The following is a 7,302-nucleotide window of genomic DNA, read 5'->3' as shown; positions in this document are numbered from 1 at the left end:
ACACTGAGCTGACCAATCGTAGCACGTTATCGCTACAACCAATCACGTTAGGCTTTACACTCATGGGCGGTAACTGAATCTGATTCATTTTGAAGATATTTGCACCCTTGAAATGGAGCTGTAATCTATGGGCACTTAATTCAAATTGAACTGTTTGTGTGTTTAAAACACCCTGTTTCCAAAAGATTGTTGGAGTTTAAGGCTTCTTTATATTTCCATCAGGATAAACTCAGGATTACACTCAAATGCTTGATCATAATTATTATCTTATTATCTTCCCTGCTGCCGTAGCAGTTTCAAATAATGTAAAATTAACATATTTGCAATGTTAACACATTTTGCTCATGACATCTGTTTTCTTAGCCTAGAAATCTAGACGCACCCTAGGGCAGCAAAATGTATTTTGCACCCTGGGCAGTCTAGCAACTCTCCATTGACTTTCGAGCTGCAAAAAACTAAATTGGGTCAGGCCAATCACGTCGTCTATAGAGTAGGCGGGGCGGGCTTAACATAATGACGACAGAGTTGCGACGGTTACCTGCCACTTGAAAACAAAGAAGAGCTGCTGCTGGAGAACATCTTTCGAATCGGCTTTGTCCGCGACTCTGGAGGACTTGGAGTTAAGTTTTTCTTTGAGAAAAGAGCAAAGAACGGCACTTACTGTAAGTCATTCTTAAAAAAAGGAAGATGTGTTCGTAGTTTTGCCGGCCAAATATGGCAAAAGTTGAATCTATCAACTCCGCTGTTGGGAAAACGCGGTTGAAGCGCTGTCCTATTGCGTGCAGAGGGAATTTGAAAGACAGCTGTTTATCCCGCCCCTCAGATTGAGCCGTGTCTATGGTGAGTTGCCAGACCCAACATCTTGATATAGGTCTGGCTTGCCAGGCTACTGTTTTCTGACAGTCTGTTGTCTTATTGACTATTGCTGGCTACATGAAAATTCATAATTCGTGATAGTGTCTACACTGGACATGGCACAACACGATGATTCATTGACAGTAAACAGATGTACGTTCTTCTTCTGAAGTAGCGGCTACTACACGCAACTACACAGAGGACAAATAATTTGCACATTTGCTTTGTCCAGTGTAAACAGCCTCGCACGGGGTAGACACGATGTAAAAAATGGCAAAACGGATGATTTTGTCTTTTAAATCACAATGTATGTATTTTTCAAGGTGGCTAATTCTTACGAATTCATACGACCTAACTCGTACGAACTTGTAAGATTTTTGCTAAATCGTACATATTTTACGAGTTGCCCAATTCGTATGAATTATTACGAATGGCCTACCCCTGACCCCGCCCCTAAACCTACCCGTCACTGGGGTTTAGACAAATCGTACAAATTCGTTAGCCTGACGTCGTCATACTCAGCTTCTAGTCAGAATATGAGTCTGATACTACTCCATTGGGGTGTGATTATGGGGCGTGTTTCAACCGAACCAGGAAGGAAAATGCCTCTGCACTCAACTGGACAGACATACAACCAATCAGAGCAACGGAGAAACCACAATGACCACAGGGTTTTCATTCTGCCCCATCTTCTTAGCGACCATCGGGGCCAGCTGATAAATTAAACTTTTGCAGAATCCCGTAGGAAGGACGGCAAAAACATCTTTCCGATCGACAAATGCCTTGATCGCGGTTCTCTGTTCCTCTTTTAAAATTAATGCGTTGTCGATATCTTCTATAACAGACGCGATGGCGGCATCTTTGTTGTAAACAAATTCAACCCAAGCGCTCTTTGGTGATGTGGATGATTACGTTACTGTTGATCATCTGTCCATCATCGTAGAAAGCCCGTCCTGACAATTTGGACCAATCAAATTGTCAGGACTGGCTTTCCTCCGGCCGGAGGACTCTTATGGAGGCAGATTAGTCTCAAATATAATTCACGCAAAAAACATGATTCACAAATGCGTAGACAATTTCAAATGCATGAAACCTAATTCACGTACACACAAAAAAAATCCACGTGCGTGAAAAAAAAATATATTCACAAAAAGCAATTCACATAGGCAAAATATAATTATATATACTCATAAAATACATTTCACAAATGCAAAACACAATTCTTAGATATACAACTGTGCACAAAAACCTTTGAATGTTTAAAATGTACGAGTGTATACTTGCATTTGAATGTGCAAATCGTCATTCACGTACGAATCGCCTTAGATATGTGTGTGTGAGTTTTTGAGACTTTCCTGGCAGCATAACACTCGTAACACAGAGCAGTCATACTCTTTAGCCAATAAGATTTAAGCTTATCAATCGACCAATCAGTATCACGTGAGGGCGGGCCTACCTACATGTTACGTCATCAGCCTTCGACCAGTTCATGGCTGAGCAGAGGTAAGTGCAGTTAATCGTTCATTTCTATGGTTCATTTCTGTGTTCAGAAGTTAGAGATCATTTGAAGCAATAGTTTATTAACTGCTGTTTAGTCCACATAAACATTTATTTTTAGTATTGATGGATTTTCATGTCCTGTCCACCACACATTCAACTGATGATAATGTAATGACTGGCATAAATAGGATACATGTTTTGATCTGCATATATTATGTAATTTTATTGTTTCAGATTTCCAAGACAGATGATGTATGAAGTTGCAGACAACCAGTACTGTGATCTTACCATTTCTACTGTAATTCTTTGAAAACAGTCATGTTGCAAGCCATCCATTTTGACAGTTGTTTCAACAAGTGGTTGAAAGTGATGCATTGTTACTGTATTAATTTGTCTCCTGCGGACTATAGCCTATGTACACGCTTTAGGAATAAAGCCTTGCTATGCATGCATTATTAAATGTCCTTGTAAGAATTAAAAGATTCAGACATAGTTCAATTTGATGTATACGTTTTATTCATTTGAAAGTTTCTGAATCCTTTGGGAATAAAATATATAAAATGACTTGATCATGATTAATGTTCCTGTTACATATGAAGATCATGAACTGACAGTCTAAACTGTGAAGCACAATATTCAGTACAGAGAAATATACGTTTCTTCAGGAGTTGTGAGATCCAGTCAGAGTGTACTTTGCTTTTAGAGTATATAAATATAAGTGCAATACATCAAGTGAAAAGTTAACAAATGAATTGTGTTCAGTCCGGTCATCAGTAGACCTCTCTGTTAGGACATATAAGATTTTGTCCTGATATTTAAAGTACTAAAACCCTATAGTACAAGAGGTGCAGACAGAGGACGTGGGAAATTAAGTGATGGTATTTGAATAGAGTTTACTGAGTAATCTTAGTCGCATAATCTTAATTGCCTCTCTATGACAAGTAGCTTTGTCTTATCAGCATAAAATCTGATTTGCCTATTTTACTAGGCAAAGTAAAATTAATGCTTCACAATATTGTCCTTAGACCTTAAGATGACAATAAAAAACCTTATTTAAAAACCTTGCGATGACAATACAGCACAAAACATAAGGAAATGCATGTTGAATATATTGCTAACACTCTACAATAAGGTACAATAACTTAGTTAACATTAGTTCATGTATTAAATAACCATGAGCAATACATTTGTTGCTGTGTTTGTTAATCTTTATTAACGTTAGTTAAAAATACAGCTGTTCATTGTTAGTTTACAGTGCATTTACTAATGTTAACAAGATTTTAATGAAGTATTAGTAAATGTTAACATTAACAAAAAATAATAAAGGCTGTTCACGTGCAGTTCATTATTAGTTCATGTTAACTAATGAAACGTTTTAATAAAGTGTTACCAATTAAGACAAATACAAAAAAAAAAGTATAAAAGAGAATAAAGACACAACATGAATTAAGATGTTCGTGACTGCTATCCAGATGTCACACCAAAGGTGAGTAATCCTGATAAAATGCAGGGAAACAAGTGTTAATAATAATTTAACATCATACACAAATGGCAAAAAAACACTGGGTGCTCATTAAAATAGGTCTATTCACTATTTAAAGAACAATCTCGATGGGTATTGACCACAGATGATGGTTTTGCAATCATTAGCGTGATTGTAGCTGTGAGAGCTGTCTGTACCTTCAGCTAAAATACAACAAAACAAGCATCATTCTTCTTCATTTTTGACACGATATGGGACATCTGATTACAACAACACTTGCTTACATCAGTTAATAGTTCATAAACTATTGCTTCAACTGATCTCAAACTTCTTTAACTTCAGTTAACACAGAAATGAACGATTAACTGCACTTACCTCTGCTCAGCCATGAACTGGTCGAAAGCTGATGACGTAACATGTAGGTAGGCCCGCCCTCACGTGATACTGATTGGTCGATTGATAAGCTTAAATCTGATTGGCTAAAGAGTACGACTGCTCTGTGTTACGAGTGTTATGCTGCCAGGAAAGTCTCAAAAACTCACACACACATATCTAAGGCGATTCGTACTTGAATGACGATTTGCACATTCAAATGCAAGGATACACTCGTACATTTTAAACATTCAAAGGTTTTTGTGCACAGTTGTATATCTACGAATTGTGTTTTGCATTTGTGAAATGTATTTTTTGAGTATATAATTTTATTTTGTGCATGTGAATTGCTTTTTGTGAATATATATTTTTTTTTCACGCACGTGAATTAGGTTTCATGCATGTGAAATTGTCTACGCATTTGTGAATCATGTTTTTTGCGTGAATTATATTTGAGACTAATCTGCTTCCATAGACTCTCTCCACATCACAGACAAAGTCATCTCTGCAGGCAAAGTGAAAAACCCTAAAGCCAGATCCAGTCTTGACCACATTCTCCACACCACTCTTTCTCGTCTTCATCCTCTTCCTCCTCGTTCACCACCTCTTATACACATACACTGTTAACCCTTGCTGTAAAAAAAGGCCAAATTCTGACAGGATCATACCATTTTTCATTAAAACAATAATGTACTGTAGAAAACAATGCATTCTGGGTTATATTTGTCGTTTTCAAGCTATAGGGAGGCTGCAGACCTGGAGCTGGTAGATATACGGCCCAGGCAGATTTACACCCCAGACAGATTTATGCCCCTGTTGTTCCTGATGCGTCCAGTAGGGGTATATACTGCGAAAAAACATCATGAAATCGACGCTCGAAACGTCCATAGACTTTGACCAATTTTGTGTTTTTTGTTTAAATATAAACGTTACATTGTAGATCTGCACTACAGATTAAAATATCTATATTCAGTTGGGCTTCACTCAGCCTACAGAAGACTATTTGTTTTTGTGAATTAAAATATTAATAATACAGTTGGATCAGATGATAAGTAATGATATATGACCTACTGTAGAATAGTTATATTCACTGTAGGTTATACAGGAGACTGAATGAAATATGTTGTTGTGAATTTATATAAAGTTACAATTAGATATTAACTATATTTAGCCCATTAAACATACAGTACTGTGTAATCATATGGATCCTCGATTAAATATCTGCTGTACTATTCTCTATTGGTCGCCATACAGTTAAAACAGTGTCCTACATAGCATTTAATGAAAACAAACACAATTTATCCCTTTTCTAAACTCCATTGTTGTTCACAAAAATAATATATAATTATTTATTGACACCATTTCTAAATTATGATGATGACCCCTGTAGACCCCCTATGGCTTGTGTAATAAGAGGTCCACTGGAGGCAAGTTGAAAGATGAAAACCCAAATGCAGTTTATTATAACTAAAACAAAACATGAAACAAAAACATGGCGTGGCATTTTTTTTTTTTTACATTAAATAAATTAAAAAGGACATCCATGGTGAATTTGATCTTGTGAATGTGTGTGTGTATGTGCTGCCCAGAATTGATGTCAGGTGAGTGTGGATTGCATAAATTTGCTCCTGATCTTTAAAGTACAACGGCACAGGCACTTGTTGGTGGAACACTTTTGGAAAAAGTGTCAAGTCACCTTGATTTCTTTTGGCCGCTGATGATGGACTGTGCAGATTGAAAATGACATTAAAAACATGTCCATGTATGTCTCTGTAAGTCGTTTATTTACTAGACAAGCTATTGGTTTGGAAAGCAGTTAAAAAAAGAATGTAAAAAGAAATGGGTGTTTATATTTTATTCAAGTTTAGAGAGAGAGGGATTTTCATTTTCTTAAGTAGCTAAAGCAAAAACACACCTTTATGAGATACAAGTTAAAGAGTGCACATACCCCACATTTTAGTCCAGCTCAGTAAGCTATTTTAAGAAAAATTATATTAAGATATAAATATTAATATCATATTTACTTTTGGCATATGTGCCAAAACAAATGTGTTTTATAAGCACTCAATTATAGCAGCCAAAGAAAATCTTAAGTGCAAAAGTCAAGGGCCAAGAGCCCAACTAAAGCAAACGCTGATCTCCATCATGGTGACCTTAAATGAAACTCATCAACTTCTAAACCTTTGTTAATTCTAATAAGAAATTCTGTAGACGAATGGCAGTAATAAAGTCAAAGTGGTTAATAATAAGTGAAGCTTGTAATGCTGTTCATGGAGTTGTTTAATCCTCCTCTGCTGAGATCTGGAGATATTTAATGTCTTCTTTTATCTCCAGTTGATTTTGCTGTGGCTGGAAGTCAGTTGTAGTTCTTGTGTTTCTCTTTCCTTCAGTGATTCTGCTTGTTAACAGCAGGTGCTCATCACTAATGCTCAATCATCACTTAATTAATCACTTACTTATACAATTATCATTCTGGGATCTAGAAATGTTCTATAACTCATCCAGTTTGAGTTCTGTTTCAGTCATTCAAGTTTCGTAATATTTGAGTGCTGTGAACTCAATTCTATTTAGTACATATTACTGTTAGGTTTTACAGTGTATCTAAAAGACTTTCTGTTAGCAATGAGTATCCAGCCACCACCTCTTTACTCAGTTTTGACCAGTTTACTTGAGGAAGCAGCATTATTATTTCTGGACAGCAGGGGGACATTCTCAACATCTAACAGAGCAGCAATAGGTATGTGATCAGAGGTGGCAAGTTCATAGCAAATCTCCACATTTACCAGTGAGACATGAGCATCAGCTGTGGTCACAATATGGTCTAACGAAGATGTTGTGTTCCACGCTTCACTAACGTAGGTAAAACTTGTGTCAGGCAACAGAGCTATACTCGATAGAATTAATTTAGACTCATTACAAAACTGCTGCTGGTGTGCTGCAAATAACGATTTGCTATCTGACATGTCAGCATTACAATACCCATAACATAGACACAAGATGAGCTGTTATCCTCTGTGAATGACTGAATAAAATCTAACCTGTTCAGAAATTCGTCCTCATGCTCATATGATTCATAGGGTGTATAAACATTT

The sequence above is a fragment of the Rutilus rutilus genome (assembly GCF_951802725.1).
Source record: "Rutilus rutilus genome assembly, chromosome: 1".
NCBI classification, from domain to species: Eukaryota; Metazoa; Chordata; class Actinopteri; order Cypriniformes; family Leuciscidae; genus Rutilus; species Rutilus rutilus.
The sequence above is the reverse complement of the archived record's forward strand: the minus strand, read 5'-3'. Positions refer to the sequence as shown.